The 14,569-nt window shown below is 37.0% G+C and overlaps 1 protein-coding gene across 4 annotated transcripts in view; it reads right to left on the bottom strand.

Annotated features, from left to right (window-relative positions):
* Positions 1-10,822, bottom strand: part of si:dkey-193c22.1 (uncharacterized) — a 35,690-nt gene extending 24,868 nt beyond the window's left edge. For 2 of the 4 annotated variants that reach the window (XM_078953262.1, XM_078953261.1), the window contains exons 1-2: positions 10,700-10,822; positions 2,835-2,914 (exon numbers count right to left, since the gene is read on the bottom strand). The gene's annotated coding sequence lies outside the window, so the exon portion shown is untranslated. Of the gene's footprint in view, positions 1-2,834; positions 2,915-9,231; positions 9,361-10,699 lie in introns of those variants that run through there. The other 2 variants (XM_078953264.1, XM_078953263.1) reach the window with 2 other exon arrangements.
* Positions 10,823-14,569: the final 3,747 nt, after the last annotated feature.

The following is a 14,569-nucleotide window of genomic DNA, read 5'->3' on the forward strand; positions in this document are numbered from 1 at the left end:
CCACATGCAGATTTACACATTTTTTTCCTGCAGACAGCCTGTATCCACTCATAAGGGCTGTTGTGCCTAAGGGTAAAGGAGGTCAAATTCGCAAAATGCTTCTCAAGCATTCACGTTTCTGTTGCTCATACCTTACCTTTTTATTTTTAAACATCACTGCTCCAACGTTTCTGTTCTAGCTTCATTTTTGTTGTAATGACTATTCTTTATAAATTTCCTAAATAAAGATAATTAGTAATACCGCCCCTTTACACACAGCAGCTTGTGTTCAGCAGTGCTTGTGGCAACACAGATGTGTATTTTGTTTGTGTCTGTATGTCTGTCTGTTTTCCTGTTGTAAACAGTTTGGCGTGATGTTCTTTTAGACTCAACACAGTCTCTGCTTGCACACAAACGCTTGTTTTCGGTGATGTCCTGTGCGATGGGAACTCCTGTCAGCAGCCAAGACTTTTTGTGCCTCTCATCTGCCTGAGCTGATGCTCAAATACCTTTCCGCTCGATGCATCGCAGACATGAAAAAACAGGAACAGAGTTTTCTGTCCTTTTTTGAGCTTATTCTGCTGAAAGGGAAGCAATGCTGTGTGCTATTTGTCTTTTTAATGCACAATACACTGTCTTCAAACAAAGTGCTTTTACTTCTTTTTTTGTCTTTATAAAAACAGAAAAAAGTATAAATAAAAACAAAAGAAGTTGATGCACTGAAAGAAACCTGTCATGAAAAGTCATGTCTTTAGTTTTCCTGGAAAAAAAAAACACAAAGAGGCAGCGTGCAGTTTTATATGGGATGAATAATATATTTGAACCATATTTTTTCTTGGCCTCACCAGTAATCAAAAATAACTTCCTTTCAAGCTTGAAGCATATGAAATCACAGCAAAGTTGCTGTACTATATTGCATATTTGGGAAAAAAGGTGGATATTAATGGACCTGGTGAGTGCATTATGCCTCTGTCCTTTCACTTTTGTAAAAGCTGAAGTCGCTAAATGAAAGCAAAGCAGGACGTCTAAGTTCCCATCATCACATTTTAACAGGCCTGACTTTGGGAGAATGTGCCAAAACCAAAAATCTTTCCTTCCAACTCCAACAATGACATTCTCACACCATTCCTTCAGGAGAAAGCACAAGGGCCTTTTTCAGCATGTAATTAAGATAAAACTGCTGTCAACTTAATATAGCTCTTGGGAAACAGCTTTGTAAGTGAAAGTGGGTCTTTCCATTGTTTTGCTTCGTACTTTAAAACAGTTTGAAACAGCCATATCATGTTTTTAAGGGATAAAACTATCATCTTATATATCTTTAGGAATGATTCTTAATTTAAAACCAATTCTTATGATTTAGTTAAAATATTGTTTTATTACACAGTGTGGGACGGACTGGCGATCTGTCCAGGGTGTACACCGCCTTCGCCCAACAGTGGCCAGGACAGGCTCCAGCAACCCCTTCCTCCTGTGACCCAGATAGGGATACAGCGAGTTAGGAAAAATGATGGGTGGATGCTTTGTTACATTACACAAGGCTTAATTTAAGCTAACTGAAAAGCTTTTTGCTAATTAAAAAAATAATTTTTAAATGTATTGTTTTCGCTCTTTGTTGTTATTTTTTAATACACAAATTGTAGATTGAATCCAAACAAAACTGTGACCAACAAATCTCATCGTGGGGAAAGCGAATCATTGCATCCGGTATTTATTTCTGTACTGTTCGCATACATAATGATTAATTGGCTTATTTCAAAGAATTTTAAGCAATAAAGCAAACTAAAGTGACATAAAAAAAAATACATAGGTATATTTAAGATATTAATAACAAATAAAAGAAAATGATGCTATCTTCTTGATATTATTATGGCTCCTAATCATAAATAGACATATTTGCATTTTATACAGTTCACAATGATCCTTTTATCTTCAGATGATGCCCCACCCTTGTTGAGGTCAGGTGTTCTTTGAAGAACCACAACTGAACTTTCTGCTAAATATCTTAATTGACTTTTCTCATAATGAGTTTTCTCTGCATTTCCAGGTGACTTTAGTTTTGTCCTGCAAAAAGAGGGCTTTGGAAAACTGTAGTTCATGTACATGCATTTTGCAACAAATTTCTGAGAAGTGACTGAAGTTATTCGAAGTATTTGTGATTCTCTTTGGTCTAAAGTTAAAGAACAGCTTTGAGACAAAGCACCTGATGTAACCACTGGGGGGCACAATCCAGTGCTTCAGGATCAGGAAAGGGATCCATCATAAAACCAAAACCATATCTATCATGCAAAGCACAAAGAGAACTTTCATTCTGAATCAGTCCTGGCCCGGGCCAACAGAGAGCATCACCATTGCTGTTGACCTGCAGGGGGCCATTGGAAATTGGACCACTGCTGTTTGAAGAAGGAGAGGAGGAAGCGGGGAAAGAAGAAAGGAAAGTCAGGAGTGTAAGAACTTTGCAATGCGGGGATTTTGACAGGAGAACTAGAGGGTTGGCTGACATGATGGAGAGAAGAAAGGGGGAGATCCTGAGTGCTCAGGAGATAAGATGAGGGAAGTGGGACGTAAGATTGGGAGCATATTCAGGCTGTTTTATCAGAGGAACGGAGCAGGAGCCATCCTGTAGGAGGAGTTTGCTAAATTGCAGGTGAAGACAACCAGATAGAATGATTAGTCTCAAGCTGGAAGTTGAGATGTTGAACGCTGTCAGATGTTTTGTGGTATTCTGGAGGAGGATGGATGAGGAGATTCAGGGAATAGAAGACAGCTGTAATCAGGACAGACTTTAAGAGACATGGGGGTGATGGAAACTGCGTCTTGATTTAAACATTTTCAAGTAAAAGCTGACACAACCAAACCTGCTGCCTGCTGTGCCGCCTCTCCATGGTTAGCTTGTCCAAGCCTAGGATTTCCTAACATCGCACTTGTAGAGTGTTTTCTGAAAGAGATTTGCCAAAATGCATTCAAGGTCATTCAGGGGTTGGTAAAAAAAAATGATGCAAAATACATTCTGAAAAAACACTGTTGGCTTTTCTTTAAACAGAATAGAAAGTACAAAATGTACATTTGCCTATTTCATTGAAAAATTAAGTTTTTCAAACATTCTTCAATAAATGAAGTGAACCAACGCAAATCACAGTGTCACCGTAAAATATGCACCCTTTAAAATGCATTTTCCTTTAGTTTAAAGAGTTTTACTAAATGTTATGTAGGCCATGCTGCGTAATGTGCCTGTTTTTTTGAAGTTTTATTTTCTCACCGAGAGGTTGACTCCTCCCCATTTCTCAGTATTTTGCAGTTCTTGCAGCACCCGTCTTTATTTATCTGCTCTCCTTGTTCCATTGTCATTCTAATAGAATCTTTAGAATGGATGGAAATCTGTGAATGCAATTCATATTAATACTTTTAACTTTTTTTTTGATGTTTTTAATAAGACAAGGGTGATTTTATTTATTCAATCCATTCGTTTTTCAAATGCATTAAGACAATTTAAATGCATTATCTTCCATAACATATTTTTTTGTTGTGTAACATTCTTAGCCACAATCTGCTTTAGTTTATAACAAAATAATCGTTTCTAAGGCAGAATTACGAGAGTTGAAGTCATCTTTAAAGGGGATTTTAGAATGACTCTCCACACGTGCATTAATTATGGCATTGTTTTTCAGTTGAACAAAAAAATTGAGATAAAATAGGTTTAAATTTGGATTATTTAGCATGAGTGTGTGCAAAGCGGATGATAGCTCATTTTATTGCTGTTGACAAATGTCCAATTCTCTTCTATTTTCCTTCTTCAAACAAGGGCGTGTCCGTGTTTCATTCACAAAGTATGCCGGCTTAACTTCCTCTGAAGGTGCAACCTGCACAGGCTATTACTGGCTGTTCTTTGTCAGTGTTCTTTCATCTTGACATTTACACCTCCCTGGCAGAAACAACAGAATTCTGATTGAAACGTGCATGACATGCTTCAAGAAATATGTAAAAAAAATACAAAAAAATTGTTCAAATATACGAGTTGAAAAATGTGACTTCAGCAACATTTTATACCAAAAAAAAATCAATCAATCCTTATCTGGTTATGCGTTTGTGTTTGACAGTGTGTGTTAAAGAGTTTCCTTTAAAAAAAAAGTACTACAAAGTATTTTAATTTAAACTTCTAAAACCATTAGCAGGTTTTATAATCAAAAGTTTTTCTTACTACAAAAGCAAAAACACTGCACTTTACCCATGAGCACTTTGGGTCTGTTGTAAATCAAGAGCTGCTAAACAGTTAATGAATAAAGCAGAACAGAACTTTTTACACAACTTTGTTACAGTAAAAGTTATTTCACTGTAATCCATTACTTTTGTAATAAATTGGCTGCAACACGTTGAATTGAGTTGTCAAAACGTTTGTGCAACACAGTAAACTCTTGGCCTCTTTGTCCTATAGTAACCTCAGTGCATGGACACACCCAAACATCTGATCACCTGATCCGCCAGGGGAGACGTTGTACAACAGAACCCTGGGAACGCTAGAGTAAGGCAGAGGAACGCCAAAGAACAAATGTGAATGCAGACATTACAGGTTTTACATGTGCACAGACCAGTTTTAAGGCTTCTTAAGTCCCGTTTAAGGAGTAAAAATGCACAGATTAATGTCCAAAATCCAGTCAGAGTTTTGAAGATGTTTAAAATACAGCACTGATGGATCCAAATTAATGTTTTAGAAGCTAGTTAGTCAAGATTTTGCTGCAAATCTTGTGAGTTTCACATGAAATTTGCACTGTCACTCTCCCAGACATCAAAGGGTTATTAATGCAACATCAGATGTCTGGTTTGTTGTTGAGAGCTCAGGATTTTACAGAAGTGAGCATTAAGGTTAAATAAAATTCTAATGCATCTAAACAGTACTCGATGTTGTATGGCTGAACTTGAAAAACCTTCAACTCCTGTTTCATAGTGTAAATAGTTATTTAAGTAAATACACACACAAAAAAAGAATTATTAACAAATGATTGGAAATGTCTCAGGAAAAAAGTAGCTTTTCTGCATATAAGGAAGTGAAACAGATATGAGTATTTGTGTGTATGTGAACTGCCGTACAGTTTTTATTTTCATTTTCTATGTATTACGAGAAAAAAGATTTAACAGTTTTCTTAGGATTGCTTCGGATGCTTACAGCATTAGTCATCAACGACTATTACCTGCCGTTCTCAGCTTGCACTGAAAACAAACCAATAAAAATGTTAAACAGTGGTTTCAACACGTTTTTTTTGCTTCACCCTTTTTTCCCCCCCTTAACAACAGATAGTGAGACGTTCTACCCCCTGTGAGCTGAAGGCAACTCTTTTCACACAGATTTGAGAGCTCCAGTAGTGATTTCCAGAGTTGGATGCATTTATCACCTTCCAAGTGTCTTCAGGGTCAACAGACTTTTGTTTTGTCCTGTAAAGTCTGTCTATGTAGAAACATCTCACACTTCACTAAGCTACAAGAACTATTCTGTCACTAAAAAGCAAACAAATGTTTGAACGTCCAAAAAACCCTCAATATGTTATCTTAATAAAATAAAAAAATTATGTCCAGATGTTGAGTAATTTCTTGGTGGTATAAAGATGGCAATCTACGTTAATAGCCAACAGTTTAAGATTTTATTTTGCTTGCAAAACATTTCGCTTTTACAGCTAGATAGCTGTCTGTTAAAGAAAATTGATTTTTTGTGTTTTTTTTTATTGTGGCATTTTTCTCATTAGGGAGGACATATAGAAAGTGATTCAAGTCATAGCAAGTCAGGGGCAAACAACAAAAAGTTGTCGGAAAAAGCTTGTAGGTGGGATGTAGAAGCTCCCTGCTCCTCTCCATTCTGATGCATCCACTTGTAGACGACTAGAATTATGTACGTCTTTGTTTTCCTCGTCTGAGCTGAAATCTGGCTCAAAGCAGCACGGCTGGACATTTCCAATATTGCTGGCCATTTTTACTGCACTGGTAATGTTAGGTTGGGGTTGTGAGGGGCTGTAAGCCGGTGTAAGAGTGTGTAAACTGATGATGATAGGATGTGAGGGCGGGGTTACTCCATGCCAACAGTCTCGCCCACCACTCAGAGGGGTATTTCTAATGAACCCCTGCTGTTCGGCAGAAAGTATGTCACAGAAAATGACTTATTTTTATTTTGAGTAGAAACTCCATCATTTCACTGTAACAAAGATGATCGGAGTGGGAATTTAAACTCCCAGGAGACATGGTATCTTAGCTGTAGCTTAGGGAAAATTTTCTCAGCATACAACTCCTCCTAAACTGAGGAAAGTTCAGAATTTAGATATTTTGAAAAACAAGAGTCAGTGACCTCTGTGTTGATACTTTCCACAACTCTACCCACAAAGGCAGTGAACACACAATTGAAAGGCTTGACCCAGAGTTACTTTCTCATGGAATTTATCCAAGTTATGAATTTTTCTTTGTTAGATCAGAAACTTTGTGGGCTACTAACTCATCGCAGCCACTTTCCCACCAAACACTGAAGTTGGATTTGACACAGGCTCCCTTTGTTTTGGAGCAAGTGCTACACATTCAATGGGTAACATTCAAAAGGAGCGCTGTGTAACAGCCCCCCGATTAGAGTCAGTTTAAAGGTTTGCTGGAGGAGAAGGGAGGAAGGGGTCGGGGTTAAAGTTGGAATTGGCATGGGGGGTTGGCTCTGCTGCACACAGTAGGGATGTGTACACGACTGCAAATGAATATAAGCTGGAAGGTGATTTAACGGTTGCACGGGGATACTTTTTTCTTTCTTTTTGTTTGTTTTTTTTCTATTGCAGTGTGGGGCCACACTTAAACTCCTGCATGGTGTGTGGATGGAAAGTTATTGGACAAAAGTAAGCAGCAATTTTCTTTTCCTTTGTCTTGCCCATTTTTATAGTATTTTTTCTTCGAGCAAATCATATAGGTTTGCTCTTCTGCAAAAAATGTTGGTGCATAGTTGCTAAAGCAGCAGGAATAACAGGGTTTATGTCTGCACAGGCTATAATGATGGCTGTCACAAAAAAAGGCGTGTCATGTTGCACACAGATCTTCCCATATTCTGAAACTCTGTCAATGAACTGGAGTAACCCTCCTTTAAGGTGAGGCCATAACTCCCCACCAATCAAAAACAGTCTAAAAATCAGGCATCACTCCCAGAGCCAATCACCTAACTTGTCCCACCCCCCTTTCCTTTGCTTTTCTTTTTTTTTTTTTGAATTACTATTTCATGAGTAAGCACCAACCCCCGGACGCGGAAGTGGTTACCGTTTGTTGGTGTTCACCAGTCAGGCATTCTTTTTTTCTCCCAAAGCAGCGTTCCTCCTGTCTCTTAAGCTTGCCTGCCACCGCATTGTGTGCTCCCCATTCATTCACAAAATACACAATAGGCCTCATCCAAGTTGATCCAGCTCATGACTGAATGTTGGTGCAGTCTGAACAGAAGACCGTTTCAATTTAGAGGAAATTTTAGCCCTGCAGAGTGGCCGTGGTACGCGCATGGTGGCAGTAACCTTAGTGGAGGTGAAATTTGAGGTGGGAGCACTGACACCCTACATCACCCGTTGCATAATCTGTGTCAGGCCGAGACACAGCTGTACATCTATTCGAGCTCAACCCAAATTCCCATCGAATACTGAAACAGGTGGTCCATTCTCATACATGAGAAGGAAGCAGAGGCTGGGAGATGAGACCTTCTCCATGATGAGCCTCTGCTTTCTTTAGAGATGAAAAAATACACACATTTTAATCCCACACAGATGTCAGTCTCTAATGATTGAGAGAGAGAGGTCCTTTCGATCCCCACACACAACAGGGATCTGCTCACAAACCTCAAGTAGAAATGTTTTCCCTCCCAGGTAATGGCAAGGATGTGTGTCTGTGTGTGAAAACCGGAAAGCATGTTTGAAATTTGAACAAATCGAATTACATGATCAATGAAGAACGGTGACAAGCAAAAGGTTGCAATCTTCGAGCAAAAATAAACGGTGCAGCTGTAGCGTTCATACATGCAGGATGCACAAAAGGGAGAAATCCCAAAAGTCACTGGCCTGATGAAATTAACATGAGTCAATAGAGGAAGAAAAGAGAGAAAACAAATGAAATTCTGTGGAAGAATAAAGGTAACAATTGGCACAGAGCCAAAAAAAAACACAATAAAATGTACAAAAGGTGCCACAGAAGTCTGGAAGAATCCAGGAAGCCATCAAAGAATGGCTCAATCGTATAATGGGAATAATAGTTACACAGAGCACGGAAAAGAGGCAAAAATGAGGCGTAATCATGAAGAAAAAGAAAACTAAACTAAATTTAACTTTGTGTGTTTTGTACGTAGAGCCCAAAATCTATCTTAAAAATATGCGTGAACACAAAATGCGCGATTACATAGACTTTACATTAAAAGTAGCCGCTTGAACGTGCGCTGCAGAGGGCTGTGTGAACGTAGGTTCAGATTCTGGCAGACCCAAAGTCACAACTGACTCTGAGGACAAGTTTCTGAGAGGTAACAGCTGCATGATAGGCGGCCGACCGGACAACAGCTTCACTGTCTGTTCAGTTTTAACTGTGAAGAGAAGACTTTGAGCTGTGAGGTTGACAGGTTGAGTTACAGCAAGAAAGTCAATACTAAGATCTAAGAATAAGACAGAGGCCAGAAAACCCAGGACCACCGGGTTTTCTGACTGGAAGAAGCAGTTATGAATCAATCAATAAAAAAAGAAAAAGCTTTGCTTCATCATTTTGACGCTTTGTACGATGTTGAAAAGGTGAAAGGATGGCTTCACAGTGTATGATGTCAACTGACGAGGAGGAGGAAGTGTGATGGTATGGGAGTGTTTTCCTGAACACTGGGCTGACGATTGTACAAGAGGCATCTTAAACGAACACAGCTACCACTGCAACATAATTCCAACAACTGGCAAGGAGGAGGAGACTTGGTATCAGGTTTCTGAAGAACATTACTGTAGAAAGAACGCCCCATCTCTGTTCCGCTGGTACATCAGTAAAAAGCCACTACTTTGATCATTTACAAATTAAGGACAGTAAATATTAATAAATAACTGAGGACGATGTAGTGTTGAAAAAACGGCAACTGATGGAAACAGTGACGTTTTCTGACATCAGATTTGGCTAAAATGACACAAAGATTTAAAAACTTGGGTTTGAAGTATTGGTCCATAAAAATATGGCACTTTATGATCAAAATTAACTTCCACTTTTTTTCTTATCAATAAAACAGAAAAAATTGTTGAACTCTACCTGGTAACTGGGATGTCCCAACACAACACAGACGTCCCTGATCATTGGAGCTGCAGCCTAAAGTTACGCTCTCAAAAAGAAAACTGCTCCAGCTATGAGTAAAATGTCTGCCATTCAGTGTGAAGCAGGAGTTCTTCATTATCCTTCTCAGTGAAAACATCTGTTACTTTTTATCAAAATTGTTTGTCTTCAGTTTGAATACTCATCATTCTTTGAACATTTCCCTTAAAAAAATGCTGTTTTTTTTCTGGCATTTGTTGCTTCAAAAGTTAACTTTGTTGTTGTTGGTTCAACGTTTCAGTGACTCACTGATGCCAGTAAAGGAAATCACAGCATTTCCAGTCCTTGGACAAGTTTTGAAAAGATGTTTGGGGGAAAAACTAACAAAAAAAAGAGGGCTCATATAATTGGGGGGGGGGGGTTCTGAGAATGTATTAGATGACAAACTGCTTCACTGTGCTAATTTGCAGGAAGTCCTAAGTCAACGTTTTTAAAAAAAAAAAAAAGAATACATTCATATTGCTTTTTTTGGAAAACTGGCATTTTTTCCCATCATGCTTTTGTAAAAAAATGAAAATAGGCAGGTGTTCTGGTCACAGTATGTAACCTTGATTCCTCTGCTTGGCAGTGGAGGCATCCTGTCTTTAATCCAGGAGGACCCAGCCATTTTACAGAGAATTGCACCCACAACAGCCTTCAAGATACTTGAACTAAAATAGAGCTCTTCCTGCTCCATCTAGCCATTAAACATCTCCTTTTTGCCTAGTTTATCCATAGAACACTGGTGGATTAAAAAACATGAATTTATCTCTAAAAACATTTTTAAATTGATCATAGTGTCTTTGATGCTTTCAAGCTCCTCAGCTTTAATTGTAGATACAATTCTACAATGTTAAATTATTATCTTTCCTGTTAGAAATGGTACACAGGAACATCAAGTAATTTTGTCCAGTTTCACGTTTAAATATACTAAATAACAAAATGACAAATCTAACTTACTAATAACTTTTCATTGAGATGTAACAGTTTGCTGGGACAATTGAGTCATTTGATCTAGAAAATATCTTGTTTTAAGTAAAATCTCAAATGAAACTAGTTTTTCTACTCCTAATTCTATATAATTTTGACAGCTTTATCTTAAAATGTGAAATCCTAGTCTAAATAGTCAGAAATAAGGGTTTTTAGACTGTTGGATTGTATATTTTTGTGGGCAAAAGTATAAGCATGTATGTATGTTTATAAAGCCACCTAATTTAAAGATTTACAGCTTTTTTTTAAACAATGCACAGTCGTTTTAAGACATAATATGTCCTATTATCTGAGCAATGTACCTAAATTTAAGTGTTTTTTAAGTAATTTAGGATTAAATTATGTCTTAAAAGAGCAGTACACCACAACCTAATTAAACGTTTTACCAAGACTAATTCTATTAGTTCAAGAGAAAAATATTTTAGATTCTATCCTTTACCTTGTTTTGAGAAGGACTTATGACCAGTGTGGTTACAGGAGAAGCAACTGACTTTGGATTTCTGGCTAACAGCTGAGGTGAATGGGGCCAGATTGCTTGAAACATGCTACGGCAAGCCAGAAGTACCAATACAATGTAAATGCACATAACCAGACTAAAGCCATCAGAGACTTTCAGTGCAGTCTTGAACTTTCAAGTTTCTAACAGGTAAATATAATTATGTAGTGTGAAAGGAAGCTGAGATTCTCAGAAACACTTCATGCAGACCTGAAGAAAATGTACACACTCATTCGTTGATGCAGCAGGTGGACACAGTTGACTCTAGAGAGATAAAAATGTCACCTTTGTGGACTCAGATGCAGTAGTGTTTCAGAAATAAGGATTTTGAAGTCCAGCGTTGGGATTTGATCGCGGATGTGTGGATGAACTTGCTGCTCCCTGTTATCTTCCTAAGGAGAAAAAAGTTTGGAACGTGGAATTAAAAGATTAACAGTAAATCCTCACTGTACAGCAATGTAGCTGTGATGGAAAGTGACGTTTCTTTTATGGAGTGATCTGTCAGCCAAAACAGTTAGATGTGTTTGATCAATTGTATAAATCAGTACCCAAATCCTATGAATCAAACATGTGACTTTAAAGCTGAATACCTTCATATACTCTCTTTTGTCTGAGCAACAATAGCCTTACATGTTTGGGTTTTATTTCAGCTTTAATGTGCAGATTAAAATCTAAAAACTTCATCCCCAAGCTGATTATTTGGTTGTAAAGGAAATGGGGACTGTAATTGTTGTTTTTTTTTTTTTTTATAATGAACCATTTGTGATGTTGGTGTGTTTACCTGATTGTGTTAAAAGCAAAAACCAGAGTCTAATCAAAGCCAAAAAATTACAAACTTGAAATAAAGATGTTTGCATGGGAGTCAGTTGGTTATTAGAAATAAAAAGTACCCGACTCACAGTAGGGATGTTGTGAAAACCTCAGCGTATGACTTTGACTAGTTTCTCCTCTTAGTTCGAATAGAAGTTCATGCTTTCATCAAATCTGGCCAGGAAAATGTCCTTGTTAACAGGCAGACCAAAGTTTACTTTTTAGTTCCAGATTTAATGGGTTCCTACATATCAAACAGAAAACAACGTAAGGAAACCAAGTCTTGCAGACTGAGCAGGTTTGGGATCAATTACCTCATATTTAGTGTGTAAACAAAACAAATATAGGTGCTGCAAGAATATCGAGAGAAAACAGGTGGAGACAAACCTGAGCAACTAAGAAGACTCGAAGAGCATTACTGTGGTTGTTTAAAAATTACAAAGCAGATTGCACTTCTTTTGAAGGTGAGCTCCTTTCAGGATTTCCTAGTATGATGAAAACCTTCCACAGTTTTGTGGTTTAGGATACATTGAATCATATAAATTAACAAAGAAGGCTGAATCTCTGCTTTGGAGAGATCAAAAAGCTCTGCAGCTCATTTTAAAAGACAATTATTGCACAAGGTGCAGAACATGATGAACACACCCCTTTGTAGAAAATACTACTGTTGAAACAGCAAAGTTTCTCCAGTCAGAGGCTTCTACAGGTCTGATTCAACAGATAATGGTGCAGCAGATCATTCCTGCCTGAAGTAAGGACCAATCACAACAACTTCTTCCATTTACGGTAGAAAAACATAACTTTTTTTTGCAACAATCATAACTCTGTAATATTTCTGAGTCACACTTCCTTATACAAATAGCTTCACCTCGTAGGCTGATGTCGCCCTGTTCTCACGAATTTGAGTCACTCTGGGTTGGCATTCAAAGAGAGCCGTTCTGGGTGTTGTCCTCTGGATTAACTGCCTTAAAACAATCACACCTGATCATTCTGCTGTAGATAAAGATGGGGATAAAAATAGATGCAAAAATTATTATTGACCAGCCAATGCATGATCCTTGAAACAAAGCCCTTGAGCATGATGAAGATATGGGGTAATCAGCAAAAACCTACTTTTTTCTGCTGTTTTTCCTGAAATAAATGAAAAGTTTAAAACAACTAAATACTATCATCTGAATTATGTGCAGTAGGCAAAAAGTTCAAATATAAAAACACTTCATGTTAAAATTTCCCAGCAAGTTAACTTCTGAAGTTCTGCCTCAAAAATAAAAGGGGTTTGTATAAATAAACTCAGTGTGTGTCCAAAACTACAGTATATAACTCCCTATTGTAACAGTAACATCTGTCAAACACAAGAGGCCATCAGCTCCCATCTGTTTACTGTTGGACAAGACAAGTTAAAAAAAACTGATTAAATGTTACTTTTTACCCCAAAGTCCTAAAATATTTAATAAATTAAATCTAAAAATCCTAAATATTACTTTCAGAAAAGGAAAATAACATTTCTACCTCAAAGACAGTGTGTTTCTTGGCAACCCAGAAGGCAGACGATTGGCTTGGCTGCAGTAACGTAATTTACAATAACTCAAACATAATAAAAACATGAGCTTAATTGTGACAGTTAAAGAACCAGCATGCCGAGATAAAAGAGGTGAAGACATTCTGGCGTTGACTATTACGATCCATGAATGAAATATGCAACTGAGTGATTAACAGGAAACGGCTGGTTGGTGCTGAAAGATACGGATGAAAAGATAAAGATAAAAACATCCGATATTCAGTGTCACCAGCAGCTTTGCAGAAATAAAAATGAGAAAAGTACGAGGATATAAGGTTTACAAGAACTTACAAATGTAAGAAAAAAAAAGCAGAAGCAAATATACAGGATACTTGAAAAGTTGTGCAATCAGTTCCCTGTCATACGGCATCATGAATAAAATTACGGTAAACCTTGTTTGTTCGTGACAATTAGGGAGAACAAAGAGATGACAAAACCAGCTGGTTTCATTAAATTGCAAAAAGAATTTTTTAAAAATTGCCTTAAATCTGACAGACATTTCCATATTACATTAAGCATAATGTGATTTTTTTTCTTAGCATGTTCTATTTTTTAATCATATTTTACTTCAATTATTATTTCAGTTTTATTGCTCTGTAATTGGCTGGCACAATACAAATTTGTGTCACCTTTTGGTGAAATCCCAGTGAAAAGAGCCTTGAAACAAAAAGAATTGGTTCTATTGATGGTTGTCACAACAGGAAAATTTTTATTTTTTTAGTGTGTTGTACTTTGACGTGGAATTTTATTCAATTTTGAAACAAAACTTTTAACTGAAAGTGATTAAAAAAATTTACAAATTACATTTTCCGCATTGCCTCTTGATATCCAGTAATACTACATAATTATTCACAAATATTTTTCAGATGTACATTTTTTCTTTTTGTATGATAAAAAGCAACATGTTTGTTTGGTTTTGTTTCGTGGGAATCCGATTTGATTTGGGACCTCACAAGATGCGTAATTCTTTTTTTATTGTTAGTCTTTTTTTTTCCAGCAAACAATACAATATAAAAAAAAAACAGCTGATTTTACTAATAAATGTTTAAGGTTGATTTGTCTATATACCGTTGAAATAATAAATAAAGGGTTGCCATGTTTCATAAAAAAGGTTTTCTTGCTCTCATTGAAAATGTAATATTTTCTAAACTTAAGTATTGCATTATGTTTCTTACCAAATGAAGATTTGTTGGGGGAAATTTGCAATTTGAAAACAAATTTTTAATCTAAAATCTTTGCCTTTTTCAAGCATATGTTAAAACACCAAATACCATAGCCGTTAATCTTTTCTGAAGTGCAAATGGTGCACATGACCATAAGCTCATTTCATGCAGGGATGCCTTAGGAATAAAACTAAATTATTGTGCCAGTTCCAACATGGAGGGGCCACTAAAGAATGTAATCTGGAAGAATTATATAAATCCCATTTTCAGATTATAGGTTTT

The sequence above is a fragment of the Oryzias latipes genome, chromosome 9, assembly GCF_053564925.1.
Source record: "Oryzias latipes strain Hd-rR chromosome 9, Olatipes_Hd-rR_3.1".
Taxonomy (NCBI): domain Eukaryota; kingdom Metazoa; phylum Chordata; class Actinopteri; order Beloniformes; family Adrianichthyidae; genus Oryzias; species Oryzias latipes.